Source organism: Bombus vosnesenskii, unplaced genomic scaffold (assembly GCF_011952255.1).
Source record: "Bombus vosnesenskii isolate JDL3184/JDL3185 unplaced genomic scaffold, Bvos_JDL3184-5_v1.1 scf7180000016199, whole genome shotgun sequence".
NCBI lineage: Eukaryota > Metazoa > Arthropoda > Insecta > Hymenoptera > Apidae > Bombus > Bombus vosnesenskii.
The window spans coordinates 1-14901 of NW_022884311.1; the positions used below are offsets into that span (position 1 = coordinate 1).

General features: G+C 41.2%; 1 long non-coding RNA gene across 1 annotated transcript; it reads left to right on the top strand.

Moving 5' to 3' along the window:
• The first annotated feature begins 13266 nt into the window (after nucleotides 1-13266).
• On the top strand, nucleotides 13267-14164 carry LOC117241595. Its single transcript, XR_004495076.1, has 3 exons — nucleotides 13267-13399; nucleotides 13707-13774; nucleotides 14150-14164. It is a non-coding gene; the product is annotated as an uncharacterized LOC117241595 (long non-coding RNA).
• Nucleotides 14165-14901: the final 737 nt, after the last annotated feature.

Below are 14901 nucleotides of genomic sequence, written 5' to 3' on the forward strand. Positions count from 1 at the left end.
GTGATACAAGGTTCTTCGCGCGGTCTGATACGTGTAGTTTTAGATGTTTCGCAGGGTCTGATACGTGTAGTTTTAGATGTTTTGCAGGTGTCGCATGATTCTATATGTTGTTGTATGCGTTTCATCAAATCTGGTACTCTGTGCCGTTCACGAATGCGGTCGTATGTCTTTTGTATACCGGAGTGTCCTACTAAATCGTGATTTTCTTTCAATAATTCGTCTATTTCTTCGTCGCTATATGTTTGAATTGGTTCCCACGCAAAATTTAATTCTTTTACGGTGTCGTTCAGGAATAGTAAAATTTGTTTGATCGCGTTCTTCTCGGTCTCTGTGAAACTGTCGTCGCCTATACCTATCTTTTCGTTTATAGGAATAATTTCGTTTAATTTAGTTAACCATTCGATTCCGTCGTAATTTCCCAGCTCTGTTTTGGATAATTGATAGAAAGATTTACGGTTCGGAGTCATTTTGAGAATTTTGGGTAACGCGTCGGTAGATTTTTCCCAATCGTGATATTTTTTATCGAGTTCTTTGTTCAAATTTTCGCGTCGTCTGCTCAGAACATGTATTCTAGATAGTGCGTCGGCTGCAGTATTATCTTTTCCTTTCGTGTATTCTATGTCGTACTCGTATTCTTCTAGTTTTAGTCGCCATCTCATCAAGCGTGATAAGGGGTCTTTGCAATTCTGTAACCATTTTAGTGCTTGGTGATCGGTTCGGATGAGGAATTTCCGTCCTAACAGATATTGTCGGAGGCGTTTCACGGCCCATACTATTGCTAAAAGTTCTTTTTCTGTAGTGGAATAATTCCGTTCCGGTGGGTTTAGAGTTCGCGAGATATAACAACATTGATGTCCGTCCCATACCTTGCACCTGTACCTTCGTTACTGGCGTCAGTCGTTAATGTGAATGGTTTCGCAATGTCTGGGAATTTTAGTACGGGTGATGAACAGGGTTTGTCTTTTAATGTCTGGAATGCTTCCTGGGTTTTATCTGTCCAATGAAATGGTGTCTCCTTTTTTGTAAGTTCGGTCAATGGTTTCGCGATCTTAAAAAAGTTTCTGATGAACTTACGGTAATAACCTGCTAGTCCTAATAACGATTTGATGTCTGTGGGATTACGTGGCTGTTTGAAACTGCTAATGGCTTCTAATTTTTTGGGATTTGGCTTTACACCTTCGGCGGTTACTATATGTCCAATATATTCTAATTCTGGTTTGAGAAATTCGCATTTGTCCGGCTGTATTTTGAGTCCGAGTTCGCGTAGGTGTTGCAATACTATCGCGAGGTTGCTATTGTGCTCTTCAATCGACTGTCCGTGTATTATAATGTCGTCTAAATATACGAAGCAATGTTTATTTATGAGTCCTCTTAGTGCGGTATCCATCATGCGTTGAAATGTTGCAGGTGCAGTCTTTAAACCGAATGGCATCCTATTGTAATGATAGTGTCCTTGTGGTGTGGAGAATGCTGTGTACTTTTTAGAGTCTATGTCCATTGGGATTTGGTGGAATCCGGAGGATAAATCGGGGGCTGAGAAGAATTTTGCGTTGCCTAGTTGGGATAGTATGTCGTCTATGCCAGGTAATGGATATGCGTCCTGGTCAGTTAGTTCGTTTATTTTTCTGAAGTCTATTGCAATTCGCCATTTCTGTTTCCCTGAGGCGTCTGCCTTTTTTGGTACTACCCAGACTGGTGAATTGCAAGGAGAATCAGATGGTTCTATAATGTTCTTTTGTAGCATTTCGTCCATTTGTCGTTTGATTTCTTCTTTATGGCATTCAGGCGGTCGCTAAGATTTTGTGTTAATGATTTTATTCTCTTTTAACGTTATTGTGTGTTTAGCAATGTTAGTGCATGGTAATAAGTCGGTCTCTAGATTGAATACGTCGAGGTAGAACAGCAATATCTTTTCGATTGGTTCACGGAGGGTCTTCTCTATATGCGAATGTCTAACTAAATCTTTAAACGTGGAGACTTGATCGTACGTATTTGAATTTTCGATAAAATTAGTCATTTTGGCTGGGCACTCACAACCATTGATAAAGCATATCGTTGTTGGTTTTCCTTACAGGTAGACTGTTTTTGACACTGCTTGTTTTGGAGGTACGTCGTTTTCCTGTTGCAATAAAAGTATATTATTGTCAAGTTTTAATTGTTGATTCGAGAGTTCAAATTTGAATTTAGATAGGGCTGGCAAACCGAGTATGCCGTCTTCTATAATTGGAAAGTTGTCTTCTACCACAAAAAATTCTAGAGTTTTGCCAAATAGTTTTATCAAAGCGTGTTCGTTGGTTTTAAATCTAGAGTGTCCCATCGAGAATTTCCGTTCTTTTGTTATTCTTGGTCGTAATACGCATCTTCGCTTGAGTATATTAATTCCTGCTCCGCTGTCAATGAGGAATTTATGTCGCTGTCCGTCGGATCGTAAAAGTACTGTGGGTAGTCTTCCTGTTGTGGCGTTAATTCGTAGGTCTGGTCTGTTGGTTTCTCTATTTCTTCCTTGTGTGTCTCGAGATTGTGGACTGCTGGAGGTCTCGGAAATTGGCTGGGTGTTCGAAAATTTTTACATTGACTGGAGACATGTCCGATCTGGTTGCATTTGTAGCATTTTAATTGTGTCCTTTGGGCAAGTGGTATTTGTTCGGTTTGTCGGAAGCTTCTTGGCATTGGATTGGGTGTTGGAGCTGGTTTTTTAGTGATCGGATTAGGATTATTGGTTGTTAGTCGTTGCTGCTCAGGGAGTCGTAATCGTTCTATTGGTTTTGGTCGTCGATTTCGATCTTCCCGGAAGAATCGCTCGATGTCGGTGGCTTTCTTTTCGGCTTCAAGGATATTGTATGGTGGATTGGCGAGTAGTAATTGTCCTATTTCGCCTTTCAGGCCTCGGATAAAATCGATCACGGAGTCTTTTAAAATCCTGTCGTTCATAGCTCGTCTAGTAATTTCGTCACGGTATTCGTTCGTTGTACTGTATTGTAACTTATTGAGTGCTCTGCGGAACCTGATGATATAACTTTGCGCACTTTCGTCGTGACGCTGTCTCGTTTCGCGTAGCTGGTCTTGATGTTCTCTAACAGAGTCTTGGGTGGCTACGTTTCGTCTTAGGGCATCGTACAGGTGTCCGTATTCGTATATCGGCATGTTGCAGATTTTGATCATTTTAAATAGTAGCGTGGGTTCGCTACACATGGCTCGTAATTCGCGTACTTCGCGTATGAATTCTTCTACTCCGATATTGTCTTCGCCGTTTAATTGCGGAATACATACCATCGCGCCTTTGGCCCGTAAGCTCGGAGAGGCGAATTGCGGTGGACGGTCTTCGTAAGAGGGATGGTTGTCTTCTTCTGTTCGAATTGGAACGCATGGTGGGGAAGTTCTATCTCTCGCGGCAACAGATTCGTCCATAGTAATAAGGGAGCCTAGTTCTGTAGTAGCGTCGCGTCCTGTTTTTATTTTGGAGATATTTTTGCCTAATAGTTCTATTCCCGCTGCACGCTTCTTATTTTCGCTGTCGGCCGTCCGTTGTGTCTCTTCTACACGTTGCGCAAGAATTTCACTTTGTTTTTGTATCACGTCGAATATGGCACGAATCGAATTGTCCGTACCTCCGTTTGTAGAAACGGTTTCAATAGTTTCGACTTTGTCTTTTCGTGATGCGGGCATGATTCTAATTGAACTTATTGAGTCTGAACTACTGTTGCTATTTGGACTCGAAGCGCTTGAGAAACTGGGTTTTCTCACACGGTATCGTGAAAATGAATCCAGATTTTTCAGCTTACCGTAGTAGCTATGACCGTTGGGGAGTCTCAGCGATGTTTCCTCTCTGGTTGGTTCTAGATTCCGAATCTTATTCGTAGGCTTGCTCTGCGCTGACCGTAGTCCTCTCGTCTAGTTTCACCGTAGTGGAACGTTGAAAGTTGCTGCAGGGCTTCGTAGTAGCAAAGATTCGCACTGGGTCCGATGATCCTTCGATCTTCAACGATGCGCGTACGCCGAAATCGTAATTGCGTTTGCACTGAAGTGAATAGATCCTGGCACGGATCGCCAAAAAGGTCGTGTAAAATTAAGGTAAAAATAAGGAACTTGTTAATTTCCGAAAAGGAGATGAAGTTCTTTTTATTTTTTACTCAATTTATACACTTTTTTCGGTTCGCGATGATACGCTTTCGATACTTGGATTAGTTAAGAATTTTTTTTAGACTGACTGGATGATTTTGAAGGGAGCATTTATATTCTTCCATTTGTTGGAGTGGGAGAAGGTTTTGTTTATACTTAGTGTAAAATTCGGAGAACGGCTGGAGTGATCGAATGCCCCTCAGGCGGCTGAGAACGGATGCTGACCGGACGGTCACACGCGATAAGGCGTTCGGAATTTCGGTTTGTTATATACAGCTGCTCGAATTTCGTCTGTGACACACTCTCGGTTCGGAGATAACAGCGCTGTGTGCCGCCGGACGATTAATAACCGACTCGAGATCTAGATACGAATAAGTATAAAAAGGTTGGATCTTGGTTTCGTCGTTCTTACGACCATATAACGCGTTGTAGGACGTGACGATGTGAAACGAAGAATCCCTTCAGAATGGAAAACGCCGCGACACGGAACGACGCGATAGCCGACTTTGATACAAAGCCGAAGGTACTTGACTCGAACGAAGTCGAGTATCGCTCAAGGGAGATCGGTCATGAAGTAAGGGAAAGAGGAGCACTCGTACGATCCTCGTCCCCCGTGCGATTAAATATCGCAGGGGTGCGTTCGACGGAGATCGTAAGAAGAGTCGCGATAAAGCGAACGAAGCAGGCTTACGCCCGTAATCTTTGGAGGTATGTTAATATCGCGACTAAACGTCGTAACCCACGAACTCCGGAGAAGAGGGTCGCAGTTATTAATCGGGCAGCGATAATCGCCGGCTCTACGATATCCAACGAATTCATCCGCCTCCTCGTCCGTCGATTCTCCGTCGTTCTTCGATCGTCGTTCTTACTTACGCGTCTCAGGGGGACGAGAGCAACGCGTATCGCCGCCACGCGTCGATCGAGGAGGTATCGATTCGCTGCCGCGACCAGCGTCAAAGGCCGGGCCGACGAAACAACGTTATGCCACGCGTCGAGATTCGCGTTGCTCGGCGCCTTTCTCCGTGGGTCACGAAACCGAAAGGGAGGAAAAACACGAGGGATCCGCGAAAAGGCGTCGTTGTTCGATCAGCGTGTGTCCACCGATAAGCGAAGCGACGAGGACGCGACCTAACAGCAACACGAGCAATTCCTCTACCTCGGGTTTCTCGTTTTCTGGATGGACGATCCGGTCCGCAGTTTTTGATTCTCTACAGAGGAGTATACAAGTACTCGATTTGCAAAATGATTAGTTTAAAAGATATCTTAAATTTAACTCTTTTTTATTTTATTTTATTTTATTTTATTTTATTTTATTTTATTTCTTCTATTCCTTTTCTTATTTTATTTTACTTTTTTATTCTTTTTTTTTATTATGTACCTTGCAATTCGTACAGCTGAACATTAAATTTAGTATTGTAGGACTTGTGTGAATGGGGAGGAAGGATAAGAGAGAGTTAACAAGTTTTTAAGCTTTCATTAGTTTTTATTCACCTACAGTCTTGACTAAGAATATACAATTCAGTACTAATATATATAGAAAAATACAAATATCCACATAAAACTGTACATACAATCATACATACGAAACCATACATACAAAACCAGACATACAAAACCATACTTGACTAAGAATATACAACTCAGTAGTAATATATATAAAAAAAAAAATACAAATATCCACATAAAACTGTACATACAACCATACATACGAAACCATACATACAAAACCAGACATACAAAACCAAACTTGACTAAGAATATCCAATTCAGTAGTAATATATATAAAAAAAAAATACAAATATCCACATAAAACTGTACATACAACCATACATACAGAACCATACATACAAGAATTATTATACTTAGAAAAAAAGAGTCTGGCAATAGTAGCGATTATTCGGGATCGAGGTATCCCAACCCCAGCCAGTATGCTGCCATATCTCTTGCGGATTCTCCCGGCTCTCGGTCCAGCAGCAACCTTGCAGTTATTGATTCTCCTGGAGAAGGATCGATGTTGACTAGGCTCCCTGTCCGTCTCAACATGGTGAATTGGGCCACTCGATGTCTCTTCCCTTGGATCGGTTGTTCTCGTACACCTGGCAGAACGATTTCTCTAGCCCACGGTGCCATTTTTGCCAAATTACGGGGCAGCAGCCGTATTGAATCGAGACATTGCTCGCTCTCTAACCCCCAATCGATTAGAAAGACGATGTAGCCAGTCATGGTCCTTTGTAAAAGGATGGCTCTTTCCCAAGCGCTAGATTCCTTAAAATCTACTAGCACGGCGACTAGCATGCCTGTTCTTAAACTTTTCGCCTTCGGCAAGTACTCCACGGGATGTTCCATCATCTTCAAATTGAGTGTTTGGGTTATCTTCGGGCATCCAGCCAAACGAACCCACATGGTGGTAAGTGATTCGACTCGAACCACCCGGACGGGAACTCCTTCTCGGAACCGATCGTTTGTCTTTTGTAAAATCTCCATGGCTTTCAAGCTTTCGAAAAAATTTCGAATGTTAATGTTCGACTATACTGATCTGCCTAGTTTACGTGTCTAGGTCGGATGATGCTGGCTCCGCCGGGAATCGGACCCCCTTTATATACCAGCAGCACCGACCTTGGAGAGGACCCCCTTTATATATCAGCTGCACCGACCTTAGAGAGGACCCCTTTAAATATCAGCAGCACCGACCTTGGTGAGGTACTCGGTCTCCGTTTAAGCTAAACGCACGTTTTCGTTTGTCTTGTTTCACACTTTTCTTATCCACGCAATATTTTATAACAGTGTTAACAATATATACAGGCAAAATATATAGTCTATTTTTGATACACAAGTGTCAGATATCAATTATTGCTTTCCGTTAAAATAAATATATCATTATTAGATGCTCTTTTTAACATTCCGATCCGCATCCTTACAATATTTTACAATTTTTAACCTAAAAATGTCGCTAGAAAATAGAAAACGAAAAACAATTTGAAAAGCACTAGCTCCCTTGAATGTGAAAATTGTGACGTGGGTGTATGTGCTTTGCCCTGCTTTAAAATATATCACACTCAATTGTATTATTAATTATTAAAGTAAATTATTAAAGATCACGTATATGTATCGTACCTTTAAGAAAAGTTAACATTTAATTATCCAATGTGCTTGCGTAGAGAACAGCATTATTCGCCACATATTGCGGTGCAGTATCGTTTACGCGTAGTTCGCGTCAAACCCTGCCCTACGAAGGAACGTCCCCGCACAAAATTCAATCGTACCTAAGACGTTAAACCGATCCTTTGCATGTTTTCTTCACAGAGATACGCTATACGAGTTCTTTGATTGATATCCGAAAAGTTTCTTTCTGTTTATGAGGAAATAATAGACGCACAATGTTATTTGCTTTATATCGTTTTGTCGCATTACGTACGATCCATTTTGTTCTGTTGAGATAAACGACGAGACATTTCACAGACTTGGTTTCATGTTTGTACGGAGGTGTTTTATTGTAAAAACCACGTTTGCGAAAAAAGACATTATTCGGACAACCTAATATATTTCATACGATGCTGTTGCCAAGAAATATTTTTAACGAAATGCTAAAAATTGTTAGTTGCAAACAAATACTAGGGGAAATTGTTTTATCCGCTTTTACACGCAGAAGAATTTTACGGCTCAATAATATTGCTATTGGAACGAACGAGCCGTTTCGCTAACATCGGAACAAAGTAGAAACGAATCGGTACTTATCAAGGAGAAAACTGTGTCCAGCGTGGGGAAAAGTTTAAGGACCGATGTCCCTCGATCCACGCTGGAGACGGCCGATGAAACAAGGCGAATTAGCGGGAGATCGGGAGTAGAAGGCAGAACGGGCGGAATAGAAAAGGAATGGATACGGCAAGCTTCGGCCGTGCGATTTCGTATCACGTAGCGTTATCCCCTCGTAAAGTTGGCCCCTCGTGCCACTAGCAGAAACTGTATGGCGGGCTCCGAGAGGATTTTAATCGCGCGACGGACGAACGTATCGGTGAAATTACTGGAGAGCCCCGTCGACGTGCCTTTCGTTCCCGCCTGTCCCACGGCTCGGCTTCCACGGATCTAACAGATTTACCGGATCCAACGTGCCGGGATACGAAACTTCGAAACTGGCTAGAATCGACTGCTACGTTAATTGCCGGCCGCTCCCTCGCACCTACTCGTCTATCAGACGACTCCAACTAGTAACCAACGAGCAAACCGCTGATTTCAGGCGTAAATTCAGCTGAAAATCCGTAGCGTGGAACGATGAAAGTGGCCGCACGGGAGAAAATAGCCTGGCGATCAAAAGGCTGGAACGTGCTTTCAGACCCGAACGCTTAGCTGCGCCGCCCCGCACCGAGATCCACTCCGAAGCGCCGCGTTTGCTATCGACGACTCAACGTAACGTGGAAAACGCGACAAGATGTTCGAATTTGGAATCATGCGAGCCCGCTGGGTCGATCGGCATGCCATCCGTCAAACGCGCGGCAAATAAATCTGTCGGTGTAATTTTAACGAGCCGCGATACCGCTCGAGGATTATACGGGTAATTTAAATTCCGCTCGCTCGATCGACGCGACTGATGGAACGACGATGCGCCGGCTGAGCCGAGATGAAATGATAAATTAGCGAATGAAACAGCCAAGTATAATAGAATGCCCGGTTAAAGATAGAGCGTTTTAAACCGATTAACAAATAACTGCAAATTAGATCGTCCATTAACACGGTTCGTCCACGTTCGAGCGGCATCGTTCGAGAATCAGTCGGAGAATTAGTCCGAGAATTAGTCAGAATACCCTCCGATCGATCGTTTCCCCCCTCCCTCCCCGAAGTCACGCATTCGATCTGTTTCGATTCGCCATTCGCGCTATCCGAATTTAAGTTTCACGAATGTGAATACGAACGAGCCGTACGTACCACTGGCTATCGCACGATCGCTGTGGCAAAACGCTGGCGTACAATTACAATTTTTTGCCGTTAGTTGAAATATATTGTAAACGTATTTGCTCGTGCGTGGAAACTCGCTACTTCGCGCAGCCAGTCGAACTTTTCGATATTTATAGCTAGTCGACAAATACCGCGTACCTATCGTCGAGATTCTACGCAAGCATTGCGCGCGTTACAAACCCCTTCTATATCGTGCAATTATCGTATCGAATGGCCGCTGCTCGAATTTCGCGCTGCGAATCGCATTGGAAAAATTTTATTTATCTGGAAATCGAACGTGCAGATTTTTTTTTAATTCAAACGACCTAACCCGAGCAGTTAGATTGGCCGAATTTCGTTCTCTTTGGAAACTTTGAGACCTCCGAACAACCCGTCTCTAGATGTCTACGATAACTTTGAAATTTCTAAATTCCAATTAATAAGTAAAAACCGGAACGACCAAAATTCCCTGGACCGCGTAATCCGCATGAAAATACAAATTCAGCGTCGAATACGAAGAGATAGATGAAAGAGGGATTCGATGGTAGAGCAAATCGGACGTACGGTTTGTAATACGAGACATTAATACAGTTGGTGGAGCCGCGGAAAGCGGATGGAAATCGAAATTTTCCGATTTTAATATCGGTGAATGCATCGGGACGCGAGAAGAAAGATCAAAAGGTTGACTGTTGACTAATTTGAGCGGCACGCGAGCCACGAGCCCCGAGCCCCGAGCCACGAGCGTCGCGATGCTCGCGTGCGCCGAAGCTACTGCGATCGAGCGAGCGTCGTAACCTCGGTAAATAACCCGTCGTATAATATCGTCTTCTTGCGCTGCGGCTAACGTTTGATGATGGACGGATTTCCCGATCGCTTCTATTCGTGGTAGAGTATCGGCTACGTTATTGTCTACCCCTTTAATGTGTCGGATATCGGTCGTAAATTGTCCTACGTAGTCTAAGTGTCCAAACTGTCTCGGCGAACACTTGTCGGGATTTTGATCAAACGCGTATACGCTTATATACGCGTATACGTACGCGTAGGGGTTTGTGATCAGTATAAATCGCGAAATCTCTCCCTTCGACAGCGTGCCTGAATCGTTTCACCGCGGTGTACATCGCGAGTAATTCTCGATCGTATGCGTTCTACTTTCGTTGCGCGGGGGATAGCGATTTCGTCATGAAACCTAGGGGTTGCCAAGTATCGTTGACGCGCTGTTCAAGTACCGCTCCTATGGCGTAATCGGAAGCGTCGACCTTCTCCTTGCTGGTAGAGGGATCAATATTCCTGGTCTGTAAGGTTGCTCTGTTGACGAGAGCAGCCACCTCCGTATTGTCACTCAGAGCGGCTCTTAACTTGACCGCCACCTCGTTCACCGCCACCGACCTGTCGAATTCAATGAATATATGGCCGGCTCTCGTTTTACGCACCCCATAGCTCCTTCCAAGGTGCTCCTAGCCGCCATTATTTTCCTATAAACTTGAAGCCATTCACAGTCTTCTTCAACTTTATCTAGAATGGCTTCCTTCCATCTCCTATTCCTTGGTACGCCTCTCTCTTCGATAACCTGTTGCCATCTGACGCATCTTATATGGTTTCGTGAGTGAGGCCTCTTATCCTTTATCCAACCTTCTGAATCCTCAATTTTTAACGAGCCTTACCTTTATCTCCTGATTTCTCCCATTACCGCCTTTGGCAGGGTTTCTCCTCTTGCCTCGTGAAACCTGACTCACTTTATTATTTGCGCTGGCGGATACCCATCTTTCCTTATCCGCTGCCTTTAGTCACCATCGACGCTTTGTCCTCCATCTTCGGATCTCTTATTTTCCTCGGCTTTGTTTCCCATTGTTCCAAGGAAGACAGGATGCCTTTAATCAAATTTCCTATCTCCCTAATCCCCTCATCCTTATCTTTATCCAACTGAAATTTTTTGACTGAAACATTTAACATCTGCGCTGCACCCGCCAAGGCTTGTATGAACTCTTTCAGCTCAGTCCTGGAGATCATATCGACCCGACTTTATTCCTTCATAATAGGAACTTACACCGAGCCGACCGTACATACTCTTAAACGATGCCGCATCGACGAGGCGAACCACCACATATGTTCGTCGCCATCCGCTAGCGCATGCGTCCTAACGTTACCCATCACGTAAATGGCGTCAGTTCTACACACGTGCGCGTCTTAATAGTAAATTTATTACGCGTATTACCGCTTCGCAAAATAACGTCATCGCGAGTGTTATAATAACTCCGCTATAATTAAAGAAACGAATCTTACTCGCATGGCCGCTCGAACCTGCAATATCTACGGCGGATAGTGAAGCGTTCCCGGAAAGTGCACGGGCGTGTTAGTATTTAGTGAATATTAATTAATTCATTATTTCTACAAAGCTCATTATCGCTTATGCATTTCCCGCAACGCGCGAATATCTTACATTACACGTTCCTCAGTGTGCTGTTTGTTCATAATGACAAGGTGAAATACGACAACAAAGTCGAACGCTACCGCTGATATCGCTATATACGCTAATATCGTCGCGTCAGTTATGGCGCGTTTTGACTCGCGGAATCTCTTTTCATATTTAGCCATCAGATATATCGCGATGAAATAAGGGGATACAGAGGTTAGGACAATTATCTAGTTTACTATTCGACGGAATTTTACTGCAAGTAATTTTTAAGTTATTTGTTTCTTGTTACTTATTGTTGTTTATTTGTTTCGCTTTTCGTTAATATTCCAACTTCTCTTTTCTCATCGCCTTTTTAGCACTAACAATAAGCGTTGAGAGTAATCTTGATATGAACAGGATGATCAGAATTTTTACACGAAACGCAACAAGGTTGATTTGTGTTATCCTTACTTTCTTCGATACAGAAATCTGGATCAATACTTGCATCTGGATCGTAATTCATCGTTGAATTTAACGTTGCGACAGTCCGTTGCAATTAGAAGCAACATGACCTAAACGCTAGCAGGTCTTACATTGCATTTCGTTTGTCACATCTAATTTTTGGTGAAAAGTGAATGCAAAATACTGAAAATCAACCGAAGATCAGAAATTGAAGAAAATATCAGGCTGGCTTTTGACACTAATCTCACCAGGCCCGGTCAAATAACTGGTTTTAAAAGTTGAGAAATCAATTAATCGGAGAATATAAAAATTCACGTAAAGCTAAATGAACAAAAGATATAACGATAAATGTACAATTTTAAATTAGATATTTAAACCAGTCATTTGACTAAGGGTGGTGAGGTTAGTGTTAATTAAATAGTTTAGTAGTCGTTGAGCGACATTTTGAATATTCATTCGTATAATAATTAGCAAAATAACTTTTCTTCGTTGATTCCTCCACCATAATTAATTTCCATTATTTATATCCTTCATTACACATTTCTTAATCCCCCGTTCATTCAGGATATTTCTAAGAATAAAAATCATTAGATCGGTCAAAACTTCAGGTACTACGTCGTGATAATAAAAAATGATATAGAGAAAATATCAATAGACTTCAAATTTTCAACCGTGAAAAAATTATTCTCTTACTACATTTTGGACTTAAAAATAAATATCGTTCCACTTTATTATTTTTATATTAGTATTAAAAGCGAATACGCACTCAAAAAGCGCTTAAGACTTCATCTGCATACTGTGTCATTGCGGAACAGTAATTTTAAGTAATTTTTCACTTTCTCCATGCTGTTGTTTCAATCTTGCTTTGTTTAACGAAATTAAGATTATAAAGTAAGGTAACTAAAGTAATACGTTAGACAAATGTGTCTGTGATGTTGCCAGTAGGGCTACGAATTATTGTACGATATTTGTAAATATCGACGTAGAGAAAGAATTGTGCTGCGCAATTCGAAAGATTCCTGCTGCGTAATCCGAAAGAAAGTGCTTCGTAGAATAGGAATGTTTTTGTTGATGTATACATTTCTTTGTCTAGATCGTTAACTGCGTAGCTGCTTGTGCCACCGGCTCTTGTGTCCCCACTTCCCTCGCCACTTTGGTAGTTGCTATGCGACACTAACGTACAAGGAGTCATTTAGTCGTCTCATTTCGTACCGATAACGTCGATAGCGTTGCGTCAGGTTTGTAACGTATTATAACCTATTGGTGGCGTCGGTCTTTTATTACTCTAATAATTTAATCCAATTAAATAATCACGCGCGAAAATAATAAAATTTTATGACATAATTTTGTACGCGACGTTAGAGTTCTTGTTCGCCGATTATAATTTTAACGCTCACGGTAATGTGATCCTATTTCATATTCTTTTGAATATTCTTTTTCGGTATTAGAGTCAGTGCATCTCTCAAGAGGACAAAGCTTCTGCAGGAGCTCAAGAATGTAAGTTGTTTTAAATATTGTATTTCAGTTTGTTCTCTTATACAATAAATTTATTATACAATAAAAATGATTGATAATTTAGAAAACTGTAAATGCCCTCTTTAATTGAAATAAAGTCTTAAAATTTTAACATTAAAGTACAATAAAACTGGCTGATACGCATCAAAAATCACCGAATATGTTGTTCTCAAACTTTTATATTAGAGTTCCAATTTACATATTTATTAGAGTTTAGTCTTTATTGTTGCTAAAGTTTCACGTTTGTTATTATGTGTTACCGATTTTAATATCTTATGTTTTGTTATAGACATATCACTACTTCAACTTCGTCATCTTCTTCAGGAGTGTTCTAACAGTGGCACAAAAGCCAAGTATGTAAGTATTTTTACATACTTACTTTCAGTTATGTCTATTCTGTATATTTTTCTTTGATCACTATCAATGCAGAAATACAATTTGACTGAAAATTTAAGAGGTTATTATAGCATTTTCTGAGGTTATTTTTTCGTTAAAATAAAATAAGAGTTAAAGTCTTAATACCGAGTTATAAAACAAATGACTAACATACTACAGATTATTTTAGATTTTACACATTCATATTAGAGTCTCAGTTTTTATACTTATCAAATTTTATTAGAATTTCAATCTTTATTATTGCTAAAGTTACTAAAGTTAATAAACCTTCATTTTTCATTATCTCCAACTTTTCAAATAGTCAGCGATCACTCATCCTGTTTTGTTTCGTAACAGATTTTTCGCAGTCTGTATTTCTATTATTAGCCTTTCAACGGTTCCTGTCTGATGTTAGTCTCCCGGATGAAATTCGCTGGGATAGCGCAGCATCCACGGTAACGTTCTCTGTTTGTCTGCTTCGAACGGTGAGTCGCACGCATTTCTGTTCTTCTGGTCACTCAATTATGCCGTAGGATAAAAGACCCGAATCGGCACGGGTGACTGGTTGTATTACGTAGAATTCTTTGCGAGCATAGTGAACGCGGGTATCTTTTATACCCGTGAGTAGTAACGCTCTTTATTTCAAATTTATTAGTTTAAGATAGGTCTTCTTGCACAGCGCGATGATAATAATTAGTTTTTTAATAATTAAGTTAAACATATACACTTGAGAATATATTCGCGTTATTTATAAATATGCATGTTAATATTCCGTATGAATATTTGCAAATGGCAAATATCTACACCAATATACTTGATCTTTAGCAATGAATTAATCGTGACAATATTAACCCCTTAACCTACAACTACGGGCATAGCCCGTAGTGCGATGATCGAACCAAACGTAAATATTACGGGCATAGCCCGTAGTACGATGATCGGAACAAACGTAAATATTACGGGCATTCTCAGACATAAATCGTAGGTTAAGGGAATAAGTCGCGTTCGTTTATTTTACTTCTCCTAGAATTTAAAATATCAGTTAATTAAAGCAATAATTTTGAACACTGCTTCTGCATTTTCGATTATGTGCTTTGATAAAGAGATTA